We start from the raw sequence: 20,426 nt of genomic DNA on the forward strand, positions 1-20,426 counted from the left end.
GTCAGAAGATCGAGACCATCCTGGCTAACACGGTGAAACCCTGTCTACTAAAAAATACAAAAAACTAGCCGGGCGAGGTGGCGGGCGCTTGTAGTCCCAGCTACTCGGGAGGCTAAGGCAGGAGAATGGCGTAAACCCAGGAGGCGGAGCTTGCAGTGAGCTGAGATCCGGCCACTGCACTCCAGCCTGGGCGACAGGGCGAGACTCCGTCTCAAAAAAAAAAAAAAAAAAGAAATGCAAAAATTAGCTGGGCATGTGTCACACGCCTATAATCCCAGCTACTCGGGAGGCTGAAGCGCGAGAATCCCTTGAACCCCAGAGGCGGAGGTTGCAATGCCCCCAGATCTCAGCACTACACTCCAGCCGGGCGACAGTGCGAGACTCCATCTCAAAAAACAAAATCTGTAAAAAGCATTGTGAGAAGGCTTTTTGGGGGGCGGTCAGGTTTATCGGGGCATAATTTCCAAATGTTATAGTTTTAGTGTATAGTTTTGTTACCCACACAATGAGTGGGTTTGATCACTTAGCCAGTGACAGTCCAATACCACAACCAAGGAAGATTTAACAAGGGGATTTTATGACTTAAAACAAGTAAGGAGGCTATCGGGGATAATTCCCCAAAGCAGTGTCTCCCTAAACCAAGGTGACAAAAAGGCTTTTCTTAGGCAGGTTAGCTGAGTCATCATATGTAGAGGTGTCTAGGCAGCTCAGGCCCAGTCTGAGATCAGGCTTCTACATACAAATGGAGAATAGCTCCTTCCTGGGTGGATTTTTAGTATGCTAACGAGGAGAATTCTCCAAAGTTCATCTCCAACTCAGGCATCTCTGGATCAAACTGGTTTTTGTTTTGCTGTGGCTGGGCTTCTTCCTTGAACTTTTATTTATATATTTATTTATTTTTTTTTTTGGAGACAGAGTCTCTCTCTGTCGCCCAGTCTGGAGTGCAGCGGCACAATCTCAAGAGATTCTCCTGCCTCAGCCTCCTGCGTGGCTGGGATTACAAGTGCGCGCTACCATGCCCAGCTAATTTTTGTATTTTTAGTTAGACAGGGTTTCACCATGTTGGCCAGGATGGGCTCGATCTCGTGACTTTGTGATCCGCCCTCCTTGGCATCCCAAAGTGCTGGGATTACAGGCGTGAGCCACCGCACCCGGACCCTTGAACTTTCTTGAAACAACAAAACCTTCAGCAGTTACAACTGGATGCTTTTTCTTTTTCTTTTTTTCCTTTTTATTTATTTATTTTTTTGAGACAGAGTCTTGCTGTGTTGCCCAGGCTGGAGCGCAGTGGCGTGATCTCGGCTCACTGCAAGCTCCGCCTCCCGGGTTCACGCCATTCTCCCGCCTCAGCCTCCCGAGTAGCTGGGACTACAGCGCCCGCCGCCACGCCCGGCTAATTTTTTGTATTTTTGGTAGAGATGGGGTTTCACCGTGTCAGCCAGGATGGTCTCAATCTCCTGATCTCCTGATCCGCCCGCCTCGGCCTCCCAAAGTGCTGGGATTACAGGCGTGAGCCACCGCGCCTGGCACAACTGGGTGCTTTTTCACAATGTGTTCTGGAAAAGGAAAACCCTGGAACTCTGGGTTACAGTTTTTTGAGTTTTATCAGTTTTGACAAGTGCATATGGTTGTGTAACCACAACTATAAATATAAGATAAAAAATGGTTTCATAACTTTAACAAATTCCCTTGTACCCCTTTCTGGTCACCCCTTCCTTTACCTCCAGGTCCTCAAAACCACTGATTTGTTTTCTGTCTGCATAGTTTAGCATGTCCTGAAATGTCATATGAATGAAATTGTGTAGCATGTACTCCTTCTTTGGTCTGCCTTCTTTTATCTTCAGCATTATTGCTTTGAGATTCATCCATGTTGTAATGTATATCAATAGTTGAATCCTTTTTATTATTAAGTGATATTCCATTGTATGGATGTACCACAATTTACTTATTAATTCAGTAGTTGAGAGACATTTATGTTGTTTCCAGTTTTGGGTGATGACGTGTACATTCACTATAAACATTCATATATAGGTTTTTGAGTGACAAAGTTTTCATTTCTCTTGGGTAAATACGTAGGAGTGGAATTGCTGGGTCAAATGATAAATATATGTTTATAAGATTGCAAACTGTGTTTCCAAAGTGGCTGGACCATTTTGCACTTCTATCAGTCATGTATGAAAATTCCAGTTGCTCTGCATCCTTGCTAGGACTTGATATTGTCAGTGTTTGTTCATTTGTTTGAGCCATTCTAATAGGAAATAATGGTGTTGTTAAAAGTATTTAGACAGGCATGAGCAAGGCAGGAGAGGGCTCTCCCCCTCCACCAGGAATGTCAGGAAATGGTTCGGCAATTATCATATTGCCTCTCTAAAAGTGACAAATTGGCAGCAGTGACATATTGGCATAATTAGATGGCATGGCCATATCATAAAACTTAGAGAAATACCTAACTTTCAGTCCAAAAGTAAAAGATATCATCATGTCATCATCACAATTTCTTCTCGTTCTTTCTGAGTGTCCAGATATTAAGATTTGAGTAATGATCACAGAGCCAGTTACCAGTCATTAAATCATTTATCATCAATATTGTTGATGAGAGGCTGATAAATTGCCAGGGAAAAGCCATTTCCTGATGGCTTACACCTGTCGCTCTAAAATGTTAGTTGAATGTAGACACCAGGGAGAGGCAACTTCCTTGGAATGCCCTTTAAGAAACAAAATGATGGCCGGGCGCGGTGGCTCAAGCCTGTAATCCCAGCACTTTGGGAGGCCGAGACGGGCGGATCACGAGGTTAGGAGATCGAGACCATCCTGGCGAACACGGTGAAACCCCGTCTCTACTAAAAAAAATACAAAAAACTAGCCGGGCGTGGTGGCGGCGCCTGTAGTCCCAGCTACTCGGGAGGCTGAGTCAGGAGAATGGCGGGAACCCGGGGGGCGGAGCTTGCAGTGAGCTGAGATCTGGCCACTGCACTCCAGCCCGGGCGACAGAGCCAGACTCCGTCTCAAAAAAAAAAAAAAAAAAAAAAGAAAAAAAATGTTGGAGTATGACCTTCCCAGGCAGTCCACCGGAAAAGGAAAGAAAGCCTCAGATGGGCATGCCTACAACTTCCTAAACACACTGTGCGTGCTCACCTCCCAAACACATAGAGGGCATTGCACCTGTGGGCAGCCCACCCTAAGGGAAATATCGTGGGAAAGGGGTACTAGATATCAGAAGTGGGCCAGTCTATAAAGTTCTAGGATCGGCTGGGCACGGTGGCTCATGCCTGTAATCCCAGCACTTTGGGAGGCTGAGGCAGGCAGATCACGAGGTCAAAAGATCAAGACCATCCTGGCCAACACAGTGAAACCCCATCTCTACTAAAAATACAAAAATTAGCCAGGCGTGGTGGCTCACACCTGTAGTCCCAGCTACTTGGGAGGCAGAGGCAGGAGAATCGCTTGAACTCGGGAGGCGGAGATTGCAGTGAGCCGAGATCGCGCCACTGCACTCCAGCCTGGTGACACAGCAAGACTCTATCTCAAAATAAAATAAAATAAAATAAAATAGAAAAGAATAATTCTAGGATCAAGGTTAAATGTCACACTTGACCGTCTTGGTGCCCGTTTGGGTCTCTTCCGATTGTACTTTCCTTTCTTTCCTGCTCTAAAGCTTTTTGATAAACTTCCACTTCTGTTCTGAAACTTGCCTCGGTCTCTTTTACTGCCTTATGCCCCTCAGTCGAATTCTTTGTTCTAGGAGGCGAGAATTGAGGTTGCCGCAGACCCATAGGGATTCGCCACCAGTAACTTGGACTATCTTCCACTGTTAACGGTATATTATTACAGCTTTAATTTGCATATCTCTATGACAATATCAAACATATTTCTACAAAAGGTGTTGATTTGTAGTCTGTACAACTTTTTTGTAAAGTGTCTGTTCAAAACTTTTGCCTGCTTGTACGTGTGTGGGAAGCATTGCCTATTATCTTACTGAATTTTGAGAATTCTTTATGCACTTTGAATGCAAGTTCTTTGTCAGAAATATGCTTTGCAAATACTTTGGCCTAGTCTATGTCTTGTCTTTTAATCTTCTTAATTGTGTTTTTCAAAGAGTTCTCAATTTTGATAAAGTTCAATTTATCAATTTTTTTTCCTTTTATAAATTGTGCTTTTGGTGTGGTATGTAAGAAATCTTTGCCTAATTCAAAGATGTTTTCATATATTTTCTTATTTATTCCTTTATTTCTTTTTCTTTTTCTTTTTCTTTTTTTTCTTTTTTTTTTTTTTTTTTTTTGAGACAGGATTTCTTTCTGTCTTCCAGGCTGAAATGCAGTGGCACGATCACACCTCACTGAAGCCTCGAACTTCTGGGCTCAGTGAACCTCCCACTTCAGCTTCCTGAGTAACTGGAACTATAAACATGTGCCACCATGCTCAGCTAATTTTTGTACTTTTTTTGTAGAGACTGTTTGTTTGTTTCTTTGGTTTTTTTTTTTCATGTTGCCTAAGCTGCTCTCAAACTCCTGGGCTCGATCGATCCTCCCACCTCAGCCTCGAAGTGCTGAGATTACAGGCATTAGTCACTGCACCTAGCCAATGTTTTCTTCAAGTATTTTTATCGTTATACAATTTTACATTGAGATTTGCAATCCATTTTTAGTTGAGTTTATGTTTTTACATGGTACAAAGTATGGTGCAAGGTATGCACACACACACACATGCACACATATATATATATACACACAATTATTCTAGAACCATTTTTTTCCATAGGTGAAAATTTCAACCAAGGAAGGGACTTACACTCTTTTTTTTTTTTTTTTTTTGGAGACATAGTCTTGCTCTGTCGCCAGGTTGGAGTGCAGTGGCGCGATCTCTGCTCACTGCAAGCTCCACCTCCTGGGTTCACGCCATTCTCCTGCCTCAGCCTCCCAAGTAGCTAGGACTACAGGTGCCCGCCACCATGCCTGGCTAATTTTTTTGTATTTTTTTAGTAGAGACGGGGTTTCACTGTGTTAGCCAGGATGGTCTCCATCGCCTAACCTCATGATCCACCCGCCTCAGCCTCCCAAAGTGCTGGGATTACAGGCGTGAGCCACCGCGCTCCGCTGGAAGGGACTTACACTCTTAAAATTTACAATTAGAATCTGAGAGAGATCTTGTCTGAGAGTTTCTTCAACTTTTTTTGGTTGGTTTTTTTTTTAACTTTATTTTCCAAACATTACATCGTATTTAAAAGGAACAATTTGTGTGTTGGTTCTTTTCGTTTTTTTGTTGTTGTTTTTTGGGGTTTTTTTTTGATACAGAGTCTCACTCTATCAACCAGGCTGGAATGCAGTGGCACGGTCTCAGCTCACTGCAACCTCTTCCTCCTGGGTTTTAAGCAATTTTTTGTGCCTCAGTCTCCCAAGTAGCTGGGATTACAGGTGCCCGCCACCATGCCCAGCTAATTTTTGTACTTTTTTTTTTTTTTTTTTTTTTTTTTTTGAGACGGAGTCTCACGCTGTTGCCCAGGCTGGAGTGCAGTGGCGCGATCTCGGCTCACTGCAAGCTCCGCCCCCTGGGTTTACACCATTCTCCTGCCTCAGCCTCCCAAGTAGCTGGGACTACAAGGCGCCTGCCACCTCACCCGGCTAGTTTTTTGTATTTTTTAGTAGAGACGGGGTTTCACCCTGTTAGCCAGGATGGTCTCGCTCTCCTGACCTCGTGATCCGCCCGTCTCGGCCTCCCAAAGTGCAGGGATTACAGGCTTTAGCCACCGCGCCCGGCCTAATTTTTGTACTTTTAACAGAGATGGAGTTTCTCCATATTGGCCAGGCTGGTCTTGAACTCCTGACCTCAGGTGATCTGCCTGCCTCGGCCTCCCAAAGTGCTGGGATTACAGGCATGAGCCACTGCGCCCAGTCGTGCCTTGGTGTTTATCCCTTTCATTTTATTCCATTAGAAGTATCAGGATTTTAAGACATTTTCAAATGACACTGTCTATCTCTGCACTATCTAGAATAATGCAATTTTAAACTATAGAGACTGCCATCCCCATTTGTAGAGATGAAGAAACCGAGACTTTAAGATCTTCAACGACTTGCCCAAGGTCATACAGCATAGAGCCAGAACAAAGTCCAGGGTGCAGCTTCCCAAATCTCTAGGCCATTGCTCTTTCCGCCAACTGTTTGTGGCCTTCGTATTGAATGTTTCACTAACTTGATTTCTATTTATTATAGACAATTGCTTCAATAGTAGGCTTTTATCTAAAATTTCATTCTAGTACATAAAGTTCAATAAAGCAAAATTAAACTGAAGTCTTTTTTTGTTTGTTTTTGAGACGGAGTTTCACTCTTGTTGCCCAGGCTGGAGTGCAATGGCACAATCTCAGCTCACCGCAACCTCTGCCTCCCAGGTTCAAGCAATTCTTCTGCCTCAGCCTCCGTAGTAGCTGGGATTATAGGCGTGTGCCACCATGCCCGGCTAATTTTGTATTTTTTTTTTTAGTAGAGACGGGGTTTCTCCATGTTGGTCAGGCTGGTCTCGAACTCCCGACCTCAGGTGATCCACCCGCCTCGGCCTCCCAAAGTGCTGGGATTACAGGCGTGAGCCACCGCGTCCGGCCTGAATTCTTACCAGATGTCTCTAAGGTTTACCCAATGCCACTGGATTTATAATCTCATTATAAAGTAAGCACACACACACAAAAAAGGAAGCAGTCTAGACACTAGGGATTACCAAAACGCTGAAATTTTAATTCATAATTCTAAGACTTCGCACAGATGCATAATTTTTACTTTACATATTAAGTTAGCTATGTCTCTTCATTTAATTGTAAATTAGACAGAAATTTTACCTTTTTTTGCTGCATGGGACTTCCAGCAGTCTGGTGGGTTAAGTCTGGATGATCCAGTCTCATCTGATGCAACAAAAATATAGATATTCTTGATAAAATATAAGAATCTTCAGATGCCAGAAATGAAAAGGGAATGCAAATTCCCGAGAAAATGCAAAGCTATTCTGTGGGGACAGTATCCTGTGAGGAAACGGAGGATGGGATGGGAAGACCCAATAGATGTCTAAAAGGAGTTCCAGAGTAATCAAATATGTCTATTTGAATAGGAAGAAAAGCAATATTTGAGTAGATAATCGCTGAGCCCCAGATAGGAAAAAATAAAAACTACATACACCTGAACAAAATGAAACATCGACCATGCTGGAAAGAGAAAAATCTTAAAAGCAACAGAATTAAAAAGGTTTCCTATGAAGGAACAATAACACATTATCAGCAGATTTCTCAACAAAAATAAAAAAGACTACACAATGATAGGCATCTCCACAATTTTTTTTTTTTTTTTTTTGAGACGGAGTCTCGCTCTGCCGCCCAGGCTGGAGTGCAGTGGCCGGATCTCAGCTCACTGCAAGCTCCGCCTCCCGGGTTTGCGCCATTCTCCTGCCTCAGCCTCCCGAGTAGCTGGGACTACAGGCGCCCGCCACCGCGCCCGGCTAGTTTTTTGTATTTTTTTAGTAGAGACGGGGTTTCACCGTGTTAGCCAGGATGGTCTGGATCTCCCGACCTCGTGATCCGCCCGTCTCGGCCTCCCAAAGTGCTGGGATTACAGGCTTGAGCCACCGCGCCCGGCCGCATCTCCACATTATTAAGCGAAAATAACCAAGAAGTCTATACTCAAAACTTTCGTTCAAGAGTGAGACTGAAATCAAGATATTTTCAGACAAACACTAAAATAATATATAGTAACAAGTCATTGCTTTAAAAAAAAATTCAAATATACACTTCAAATGAAAAAATTAAACTGGCAGCCAGCCCTGCTGCACCAGGCCCGCTCCGTCTACCTCTTGAAAAAAAAAAGAAAGAAAGAAATTAAACCCAGGAGAAAGGACCTGGTGTAAGTACTAATTTTAAACAGAAAAGTTAGTAAAAATACTGGTAAATCTATGTTAATATTGACTGTTAAAAAGCAATAATAGACTGGACACAACGGCTCATGCCTATAATCCCAACACTTTTGGAGGCCAAGGCAGGAGGATTGCTTGAGGCCAGGAGTTAGAGACCAGTCTGGGCAACACAGCAAGATTCAGCTCTACAAAAAAAAAATTTTTTTAATTAGTGCCATGTGGTGGTACATGCCTGTGGTCCCAGCTACTCAGGAGGCTGAGGTGAGAGGACTGCTCAAGCCCAGAAAGTCAAGGTTGCAGTGAGCTGTGTTTATGCCACCACACTCCAGTGTGGGTGACAGAGAGAGACCCTGTGTCAAAATAAAATAAAATAAAAGCAATAATAATAAATACTGAGGCCGGGCATGGTGGCTCACATCTGTCATCCCAGCACTTTGGGAGGCCAAGGCAGGCAGATCACTTGAGGTCAGGAGGTCGAGACCAGCCTGGCCAACATGGTGAAACCCCGTCCTACTAAAAATACAAAAATTAGCCAGGCATGGTGGCATGTACCTGTAATCCCAGCTACTCAGGAGGCTGAGGCAGGAGAATTGTTTGAGTCCGGGAGGCAGAGTTTGCAGAGGCAGAGGTTGTAGTGAGCCGAGATTGCACCACTGCACTCCAGCCTGAGCAGCAAGAGTGAGACTTCATCTCAAAAATAAATAAATAATAGGCCGGGCGCGGTGGCTCAAGCCTGTAATCCCAGCACTTTGGGAGGCCGAGACGGGCGGATCACGAGGTCAGGAGATCGAGACCATCCTGGCTAACACCGTGAAACCCTGTCTCTACTAAAAAATACAAAAAACTAGCCGGGCGCGGTGGCGGGCGCCTGTAGTCCCAGCTACTTGGAAGGCTGAGGCAGGAGAATGGCGTGAACCCGGGAGGCGGAGCTTGCAGTGAGCCGAGATCTGGCCACTGCACTCCAGCCTGGGTGACAGAGCAAGACTCCGTCTCAAAAAAAATAAAAAATAAAACTAAAATTAAAATAAATAAATTAATACTCTAAGTTGAGAGTGTTTTTGAAAAGGTGAAACCAAATTACTATAATAACAGGAAGAATGGGAGGAATAAAGTTTCTCAGATTGTATGTTGTTCAAAAGAGGCTGACAATATCTTAGACCAAGTTGAGCCACACATGTTATAAATTTAAGAGTAACCATTGATTGAATAAAAGAAAGTGATATTGTTTTTATAAATAAAAAAAGCAAAAGTAAGTTCTTGTTAATTTTACCACTGTGAGGAAAATATACTTGATAACTATGAACTTCCCACCAAAGGGAAAGTATACAAGGAAAAATGGATGAAACAAACAAGAAAAATTTTAAGCTTCTATGTAATTACAATGAGGAAAAGATTGATTTCAAAATTGTGTAAGCCTGTAAGAAAATAGCAAGCTTTGTTTACTGATACTTTTTTCTACATCACATAAAACTTTATGTTATAAACCTGAAACCCCACTTTTTCTATCAGAGAAACTCCTTTATAATCCATAATAAGTAAAGGTTAATTTTTAAACACAAGTTTCAAGTCAGTAGAGGTGAAAAATAAATCAGTAACTCAATAGAAGGTAGGAAAGTATAAAAAAAAGTAAAGAAAATACATAGTAGATAAAGAACATTAAATAAAAGGCAGTAGAAATAAATTACTTTTGCAACTTTACTGACAAAATAGAGAACTTATTTCTACTGTATAAATAACTTAGAGATATGTGAAGGAGTGAAGAATGTGCCATCCCCAAATATGCCAGATTGGTATAGTAATTATTTCAAGTTGAAAACAGTTGAGAAATTGTAATTTCAGAAAGGGTGAGCTGACCTGTCTCTTCCTCTATGCAGCAAGAGATACAGATTCCTCTGGGAGGGGCACCCTGTCCATACCAGGGCAAGAAAACCCTTATCACCAGAGACTTAGAATTGGAGGCTGCAGGCCAGTCACAGTGGCTCACACCTGTAATCCCAGCACTTTGGAAGGTCCAGGCGGGCAGATCGCCTGAAGTCAGGAGTTCAAGACCAGACTGGCCAACATGGTGAAACCCCATCTCTACTAAAAATACAAAAATTAACTGCGCGTGGTGGCAGGCGCCTGTAGTCCCAGCTACTTGGAAGGCTAAGGCAGGAGAATCGCTTAAACCTTGGAGGCGGATGCTACAGTGAGCGAGATCGCATCACTGCACTCCAGCCTAGGGTGTAGAGCGAAACTCCACTTCAAAAAAAAAAAAAAAAACCAAAAAGAATTGGAGGCTGCAACGGACCTGCATAAATGTACTTGACGAAGTAAACCTTATCTTCCACCTGTTGCACATCCTCCATACATCTCCTAGTAACTTCCCTAGAAAATTTACTGCCCCTGGCCGGGTATTCTTTGTCCTGTCATTTCTTTTCAAACGTATCATTTTTTGTCTAAAAATACAAAAGCATCTTGCTTTGGCTACTTATTCAGACTTCACGCTCTTGTGAATATCACCATGTACATGTAGAACTAATACAATTTGTATGCTTTTCCCTTGTTAATCTGCCGGGTGTCAGTTTGGTTTCCAGATCTAAAGAGGTCACTAAGAGCAAAGGGGGGTTGATCTCTGGCTCCCCTAAACATGCACTCTGGTATAGAGACAAATTTGATCCTGAGACCCCCACATAGATGTGAGGCTCTTCCTCTCCTTGCCATTCTAGATTACAAATCCTTCTATATAACTAGACGTTGTTTTGAAGAGAAGCAGAGGGAAGCAAGAAGAAATGTGAAAGATTCTGCATTTACCCAAAAGAAAATGTGTTATTCAAAAGTGATCATTTATTTATTTACTTTATTTTTATTTATTTTTTGAGACAAGGTCTCAGTCACTCAGGCTGGAGTGCAGTGGCACAGTCATAGCTCACTATAGCCTTGAACTCCTGGACTCAAGCAATCCTCCTGCCTCAGCCTCCTGAGTAGCTGGGACGACAGGTGTGTACCACCACACCCAGGTAATTTTTAAATTTTTTTGTAGAAACGGGAGCTTGCTATGTTTCCCAGGCTGGTCTTGAACTCCTGGCCTCAAGCCATTTTCCTTCCTTGGTCTCCCAAAGCACTGGGATTACGTAGAGAAGTAAGCCACCACACAGGGCCAAAATAAACTATTTAAACTAAAAAAGGTTGTTGCCTGGAATTGACAAGTTTAATGTTTGGTTGGTTTTTATCCTCTCATTAGAGCACAAAGTGGAAGCTTGCAAGGAAAAATTAGGTCCATGATAGAAATTAAAAAGTAGTATTTTCTTTGCACATTAGAATTATAATGTGGGTAAATGTTTGACCCCACTATAAACATTTTTGTAGGATTATTTTTGCACACTGTGTTTTTCCTCCTGGTGTTAATATTTTTCTGCAATTTGCATGTGTTACCCCTTTTGAAATTAATTGTAGTCCCCATTGTATAGACCAAGGAGCCACCAAAGGCTTTGTCCACTCTGGAAATGGCAGGTGTAAAGCATAAAGCAAGGGGCAGAAAGGGTAAGAATAGACCCAGTTCTTTGCAATCACAAGAAAGTGTCCACCCAGCCATTCTGCCCTTTTTAATTTGTTCCTTTCCTCGGATCTAAATGCACTGACAATTAGGACCATAGAAAACCATATGCATCGTGACCACCATTACTCACTGCCCTGACCATTCCCCTGGGTAACACAGAACATTTAATAGGCCTGTCCCAGCATCTGATAACAAAGGAAAAACATATGGCAGATCACGATAATGATTTTGTGTCTTTCTGTAATGATGAAAGAAAAACCTGATCCTGCATAATAATCGCTTTGTTATTCATAGAACTTAAATGGCATTTCCTCATGAATTTTAATGTGCTATCCATTTTCTCACTACTTATCCCGACAATTCTTTGTGAGCCTTTGCAGAACATTATTCTCTTATCTCTGTCTTTCTTACAGTGATGTAATTATTCTGTCTAAACTATAAGACTTTAGGATGTCTTTTTGCTGCATTGGTCACACAGGGCTGGTCTAGGTTGCCATAAATAATCTGAAAAGATCAAGCTGTGAACTTAGGATTTCTGCACTTCTGTTTCCTGTACGCATGTTACTTAATTTTAAAGAGTTTACTTTTTAAAAATTATCTGGAAATCCTGTAATCATAAATTTGTGCCTTTTAAAATAAATTATAATTAATTAGTGGCACTCATGAATCTTTTGTTTACTATTCTAAAAGTTCAGGGAGCATTTGCAATATTTTTTCTTCCTTATTCTTCTTTAGTGGGCATAATTCATATTGAAATTCAGTCCCATATTATGTGTAGACAGAGTAATCTCAAAATTATATATGACTAGACTAGATTTTTAGCTATTTAAGGACATAAACTGAGTCTTACTTATCTTTGTGTTCTATGAAGTATCTATCCAGCTCAAGGACTTCTAAATAGAAGGCCCTCATAAATAGTTGCTTAGAAAGTAAAAAGTATCGTTTGCAGACAACAAATCAGTGGTTGCCAGGGGCTGAGGGTAGAAGGAGAAAATTGCTTTCAAAGAGTTACAAGGGAACTTTTTACAGTGAGAGAAATATTCTACATATTGATTGTGATGCTGATTACGGTGTGCATTTGTCAAAAATTACACACTGAAAATTGGTGAATTTAATTACATGTAAATTATATTTAATTATGCATAATTATAATTAATTTATGCCTTAATAAAGCTGATTAAGGCAGAGATCTTGTGATGACATCATTATTTCCTTATAGGAAATAACTAACAACAAATGTTATTAACAAATAACTACCACTTTCTTTTTTTTTTTTTTTTTTTTTTTTTGAGACGGAGTCTCGCGCTGTGTCACCCAGGCTGGAGTGCAGTGGTGCGATCTCGGCTCACTGCAAGCTCCGCCTCCCAGGTTCACGCCAGTTCTCCTGCCTCAGCCTCCGAGTAGCTGGGACTACAGGCGCCCGCCACCTCGCCCGGCTAGTTTTTTGTATTTTTAGTAGAGACGGGGTTTCACCATGTTAGCCAGGATGGTCTCGATCTCCTGACCTCGTGATCCACCCGCCTCGGCCTCCCAAAGTGCTGGGATTACAGGCTTGAGCCACCGCGCCCGGCCCACTTTCTTTACATGAATGAATAACCTGGTTTCAGATCAACCTTAAAAATTCTTAATGTCTTGATTGAATGACCAACAATTTATTAAATATTACCATGTATCTGGTCCTGTACTAGATTATTTATTTATTTATTTTATTATTTATTTTTTGAGACAGGGTCTCACTCCGTCACCCAGGCTGGAGTGCAATGGTGCCATCTCAGCTCACTGCATCCTCAACCTCCCAGGCTCAAGCATCCTCCCGCCTCAGCCTCCTAAGTAGCTGGGACTACAGGCACACATGCCCAGCTAACTTCTATATTTTTTGTAGAGATGGAGTTTCACCATATTAGCCAGGCTGGTCTCAAACTCTTTGGTTCAAGTGATCTGCCCACCTCGGCCTCCCAAAGTGCTGGGATTATAGGCATGAGCCACGGCAACTGGTTCTCTTTTCTTGTGCCAATAAATGCTGTCAAGTGATTATTGTTTCTGATTTTTACAGGAATAACAATTTTACACTTAGGCTCTGAGAGGTTAGGTAAGCTTGTCTAAGTCCAGATATTTTATTTTTTTAAAAAATCAGCTGGGCACGGTGGCTCACGCCTGTAATCCCAGCATTTTGGGAAGCCGAGGCTGGCAGATCACCTGAGGTTGGGAGTTTGAGACCAACCTAACCAACATGGAGAAACTCCGTGTCTACTAAAAATACAAAATTAGTCGGGCATGGTGGTGCATGCCTGTAATCCCAGCTATCTGGGAGGCTGAGGCAGGAGAATTGCCTAAACCCTGGAGGCGGAGGTTGTGGTGAGCTGAGATCACGCCATTGCTCTCTAGCCTGGGCAACAAGAGTGAAACTCTGTCTCAACAACAACAATAACAAAAAATCAGTGCATGCAAGAATATGGTTTCAAAGAGGCTAAACTAGCTGGATGTGGTGACTCCTGCCTATAATCCTAGCTACTCCAGAGGCTGAAGCAGAAGGATGGCTTAAGCCCAAAACTTCAAGGCTGCAGTGAGTTATGATTCTGCTACTGCACTCCAGTCTGGGTGACAGAGGGAGACCCTGTCTCTAAAAAAAAGAATACTACAGCTACACTAAATATGTATTTGTGATTAGCAATTTTGAGGAGTCAGGTGATTTTCTCCAAAACGTACCCATGGTAATAAAAATAAAAATTTTAATTCAACAAATAACTATTTACTTTGTGACGGGACTGTACTAGATATTTCAAGGACTATCATGCTAAAAATATGTAGACTTTGCTTTCAAAGCGTATACCACATTAGTCAGGCACCATGGCACATGCCTGTAGTCCCAGCTACTTGGCAGGCTAAGGCAGAAGAATCCCTTGAGCCCAGGAGTTTGAGACCAGCCTGGGCAACATAGCAAGACTGCCTCTTAAAAAAAAAATCATATGCCAAATTAAATGGGTATGAGATGTGCAAATAAATAGCAATAATATCAGACAAAGTGTAGGGCTAGAATAAGACTAGAAGTAATTTTGGGCAGGGTGCACTGGCTCACACCTATAATCCCAGCACTTTGGGAAGCAGAGGCAGGCAGATCTCTTTTTTTTTTAAAGACGGAGTCTCGTTCTGTTGCCCAGGCTGGAGTGCAGTGGTGCAATCTCGGCTCACTGCAAGCTCCGCCTCCCGGGTTCATGTCATTCTCCTGCCTCAGCCTCCTGAGTAGCTGTAACTACAGGCATCCGCCACCACTCTTGGCTAAATATATATATATATTTTTTTTTTTGTGTGTGTGTGTGTGTGTGTTTTTAGTAGAGATGGGGTTTCACCATGTTAGCAGAGGCAGACAAATCTCTTGAGGTCAGGAGTTGAAGACCAGCCTGGGCAACATAGACCTCGTCTCTATTAAAAAAAGAAAAAAGAAAAAAAAAAGTAATTTTGCATTCAAGAAGGAAGACGTGCCTTCAACTTCGGCTAAATTGACTAACCAGCCAGAAAGAAGAATTTAGGAGAGATTCAGCTTAGATGCTTTTGTGATTAACAAAAAAAGAAGAAGGAAAGGCAAAAACTTTTCTTCTTCTCTTGCTCTATGTATTTATTCTCAATTCAAAGCGAATCTGACAAACAACCTATGAGTATACATGGTTAAAGTAGATGCTATTTCTTAGACTTCTACACTGATACTTCCCTCATTCTGATCTCTGCTTAAGTTTCTTTCCCAGAGAAGCCTTTCCTGATGATGCTACCTAAAAGAGTATCTCATCACTCTTTATGCGTTCTTCTTTATTTTTCTTTTTTTTCTTTTTTTTTTTTTGAGACAGAGTCTCGCTCTGTTGCCCAGGCTGGAGTGCAGTGGCACGATCTCAGCTCACTGCAAGCTCTGCCTCCCAGGTTCACACCATTCTCCTACCTCAGCCTCCCAAAGTAGCTGGGACTACAGGCGCCCACCACCACGCCCGGCTAATTTTTTGTATTTTTGGTAGAGACAGGGTTTCACCATGTTAGCCAGGATGGTCTCGATCTCCTGACCTCGTGATCCGCCCACCTCGGCCTCCCAAAGTGCTGGGATTACAGACATGAGCCACCACACCCAGCCTATTTTTCTTCTAATCGTTGATTACTATTTGATTATATATACATATACACACTTTGTTTTGTTTTTTTCTTTTTGAGACGGAGTCTCATTCTGTCACCCAGGCTGGAGTGCAGTGGCACGATCTCAGCTCACTGCAACCTCTGCCTCCCGGGTTCCAACGATTCTCCTGCCTCAGCCTCCCGAGCAGCTGGGATTACAGGTGCATGCCACCGTGCCTGGATACTTTTTGTATTTTTAATAGAGATGGGGTTTTGCCATGTTGGCCAGGCTGGTCGAACTTCTGACTTCAAGGTATCTGCCCACTTTGGCCTCCCAAAGTGCTGGGATTACAGGCATGAGCCACCGTGCCTGACCAATATTAAATATTTTTTTATTTATCGTTTGTCTCCCCACATTGTTTTTATGCTCCTTTCAGAAGGATCCATATGTCTTGTTCACTGTTGTGTCTCCAGCACTTAGATTAGTACTTGGCAGTCTGTTGAATGAATTAATTAATTTTACAAAAGGGTCTTTCTGACTACAACAACTCATCTCCAAGTATTCCAGTCTTCACTTGAAGTTCTACCATTTTTTCATTTTATGGTTATTTGACTTTTGCTACAGATTAATATCTTAACTATATCGAAGTAGGCCGGGCGCGGTGGCTCAAGCCTGTAATCCCAGCACTTTGGGAGGCCGAGACGGGTGGATCACGAGGTCAGGAGATCGAGACCATCCTGGTGAACATGGTGAAACCCCGTCTCTACTAAAAAATACAAAAAACTAGCCGGGCGAGGTGGCGGCGCCTGTAGTCCCAGCTACTCGGAGGCTGAGGCAGGAGAATGGCGTGAACCCGGGAGGCGGAGCTTGCAGTGAGCTGAGATCCGGCCACTGCAACTCCAGCCCGGGAGACAGAGCGAGACTCCGTCTCAAAAAAAAAAAAAAAAAAAAACTATATCGAAGTAGAAATATACATTTTTGAAGCAAGGTACATGAAAGAAGATTTGAACCCTAAGACATGCCTGTGGTTTCATGTAATCTTTCTGAAAGTGAATTGTTTCAGAATACTTCCCTCTTCTCTCGGCTGCAGCCTGGGTTCCCTGGAAAACAGAACCTGAAAAAACGCTCATAGAGCTCATTTTTATTGTATGTAAGGAGAGGAAAGAAGAAGAGTACCATCCTAGAGAAGGAAGAATCAGGGCTACAGCTTCTCAAAGAAACACAACTGGCTGCCTGATCAAATGGGAACATCTCTGGAATGGCTGTATGGGTCTCAATAATCTGTTGGAGGACACAGAAGAAGAGTAAATAACTCATCTCCCATGAGTCATTACCTGACTTCTCCAAGAAGCCACTAGGGAAGCCAGAGCCTGCATACATTCAGTCATGAGAAACTAGGTTCCGAAAACTGCTGCTGCAGCCCAGTTCTCACCCCCAAGAGGTTGCCTCTCCCTATTCCTTTGGTTGTAAAGCCCTGGACTCAGCTACCATCTCCTAATACTCCTCTGGCAAGGAAGAAAGCCAAGTGACCGAGATCCTGGGAGGAAGACGGAGTCAAGCAGATCAAGGAGGGCATTTTTGTTTGTTTGTTTTCTTTTTGTTTGTTTGTTTTGAGATGGAGTCTCACACTGTCGCCCAGGCTGGATTGCAGTGGCTCTCCGTTCACTGCAATTTCCACCTCCCGGGTTTAAACAATTCTGTCTCAGCTTCCCGAGTAGCTGGGACTACAGGCATGTGCCGCCATGCCTGGCTAATTTTTGTATTTAGTAGAGATGGGGTTTCACTATGTTGGCCAGGATGGTCTTGATCTCCTAACCTCGTGATCCAACCGCCTCCACCTCCCAAAGTGCTGGGATTACAGGCATGAGCCACTGCGCCCTGCCAAGGAGGGCATTTATAAACACATCCCATCCCCAGAAATTATTCAGGGCAATTATTTCTAGCAACCAAAGCCCAGGCACATGTGTGACATATGGATACATGTAGATTGTCTCCAAGTGCTCACTCTTCGGTGATATTTTTAGTATAAATTCCCTAATTCTACACCTCGTTTCTTCTAAATGCCTACATTTTCTTCCAAAGTAGTACGTTTATTTTTGTTTTTTAACTTTGAAAATTTTGTTCAGCAATTTGAAATGATGAAAAACCCTATGCATGGTAAAGTTATGCTTGAATATCCTTTCTTATATCGATTTGGCATCATTAATTCATTCAACAAATATTTAGTGAGCACCTACTATATTGTAGGTACTATATTAAGCGCTAATACTACTACCGTGAATAAAACAGACACACATTCCTGGATCCCTGAAGCCTACATTTTAGTGAAAGGAATCACAATAAACAATGTAAACAAAATATGTATATTATGTTGGATGATTATAAGCGTTAGGGAAAAAAATAAAGAAGGGTGATTTTCTTTTTGATTCAGTGATCTTTTGAATAGACAATCCATAAAAGCCTTCAGGGAGAGGGGAAGAAGATGTAAATGGGGCATTTAGGGAATGAAGTGTTCTGTAGGATTAGAACTCTGAGTTAGGCCTGTGACCAGGGAGTAAGGAAGTAGCATGGAAGATGTAGAGCATGGTGGTGGACACAACTTTTCATAACTTTCTCCAAGGAAGTAATAGGCAAGACACATGACACAGAGCAATGTCTCTGTGTGAGATACAATTGCTATTAACTCAGCTTTACTCCACAGATTATAGGAAGTACACACTACAGAGAGCTGGATTCTATCAGTTATACAGAAGGAAAATACACGTTTTTTTCTATATAACTGATGAAGCCGCCTAATAACTCTAAATTACTCTTCATGCATACAGCATGAGGTGTAAAGCTACAGAACTGGAGTGAGATACTGAGAAGCAATACTTAATTCTCCAAGATTTCCTGAAGTATGTGCTGCACCAAGTTTTATGTTCCTTCTCTACAAATACTAGAAACAGAGCTATCATTTCCAAGCAGGGCACCTGAAATGCCCTTAATCATGAGAAGAACTTGGAAAACCTATAAAGGACCCATATTGTTGGTGACCAAGAGAGCTGAGGGGAAGAATTCTCATGTGGTAAATATCAGGTTACTCTCCTAGGTGGAGATGAAGGACTTTTCAGAGAATCAGACAGTAGATGTCAGTCATTGATGACCTGTTTGATGTGGACATCTAGAAATGAGTATCTTCAAGGAAGACATCATGTAAGCTGAATAGGTATTTGATCCCAGAATGGTAGAGCTGAATGGTCTTAACCAAACTAGATGATCAACTCTCATGATGCCAGGCTCAGAGTAAAGTTTGGAGTCCCGGAAGCCAAAGAGTACAAACATTAAAGTTTACTCTCTTAGACCACTGTGTAGATAATTCATTTCCTAATGAAGGATCTCATTTGTTCATGTATTCAAATAATCATAAGTGCTTACAAATTACCAGTGCCAGGTACTTTGCTAGGTGTTGGAAAGACAAAGGTAAGCAAAAATTGACATGTGTCTTGCCCTTACAGAGTTTAGTTATAACTATAATTCTAACAAGGGCAATTAAGGAAAGCTTGAGACGGTGCTGTGGCTCATGCCTGTAATGGTAGCACTTTGGAGGCCGAATCAGGGGAATCGCTTGACCTCAGGAATTTGAGACCAGCCTGGGCAACATAATGAGACTTCTCTACAAAAAAATTTTTAAAAATCGACCAAGCATGGGGTGCATGCCCATAGTCCCAGCTACTCAGGAGGCTGAGGTGTGAGGATTGCTGGAGCCCGGGAGATTGAGACAGCCGTGGGCCATGATTGCACCACTGAACTCCAACCTGGGCAACAGAGCAAGATCCTGTCTCAAAAAAAAAAGAAAAAGAAAAAGAAAAAAGATTGAGAGAGAGAGAGACAGACTAAGGATTAAAGTTTTTTTTTAAAGTCATTAGTAATTTTGATTTTTATTCAAAGATCAGTTGCAAATCTATTACAGGTTTTTAAGTAGGAGATTTGAATTTTGAAAGGATCACTCTGGATGTTCATGGAGAGAAGATTGCAGATGGATAGGAGGGGTTCACAGACACCATTTAGGAGGCTGTTGTGGCAGTTTCAGGCAAGAGATAACAGTTGCTTTGACCAGGGAAGTAAGCCACTTACTCAGCAGAATTGCTTTTGAAGTGAACTTTATAATCAGCATTGTTCTTCAGCCTCCATCTCTTTCCCACCACTCCCCCGTCTACTTTGTGTTTGTTGTTGTTTTGTTTGTTTGTTTGTTTGAGGCTCCCAGGCTGTAGTGCAGTGGCACTATCTTGGCTCACTGCACTTCCGCTTCCTGGGTTGAAGTGGTTCTCCTGCCTCAGCCTCCTGAGTAGCTGGGACTACAGGCACATGCCACGCCCAGCTAATTTTTGTATTTTTAGTAGAAACGAGGTTTCGCCATGTTGACCAGGCTGGTCTCAAACTCCTGGCCTCAAGGGATCCGCCAGCCTTGGCCTCCCAAAAATGCTGGGATTACAGGCGTGAGCCACCATGCCTGGTTCCCCATCCACTTTTAAAACTTGTTTATGAGGCCGGGCGCGGTGGCTCAAGCCTGTAATCCCAGCACTTTGGGAGGCCGAGACGGGCGGATCACGAGGTCAGGAGATCGAGACCATCCTGGCTAACACGGTGAAACCCCGTCTCTACTAAAAAATACAAAAAACTAGCCGGGCGAGGTGGCGGGCGCCTGTAGTCCCAGCTACTCGGGAGGCTGAGGCCGGAGAATGGCGTAAACCCAGGAGGCGGAGCTTGCAGTGAGCTGAGATCCGGCCACTGCACTCCAGCCTGGGTGACAGAGCGAGACTCCGTCTCAAAAAAAAAAAAAAAACTTGTTTATGGCCGGGCACGGTGGCTCACGCGTAATCCCAGCACTTTGGGAGGTCGAGATGGGCGATCACCTGAGGTCAGGAGTTC

The sequence above is a fragment of the Macaca mulatta genome, chromosome 16, assembly GCF_049350105.2.
Source record: "Macaca mulatta isolate MMU2019108-1 chromosome 16, T2T-MMU8v2.0, whole genome shotgun sequence".
Classification (NCBI taxonomy): domain Eukaryota; kingdom Metazoa; phylum Chordata; class Mammalia; order Primates; family Cercopithecidae; genus Macaca; species Macaca mulatta.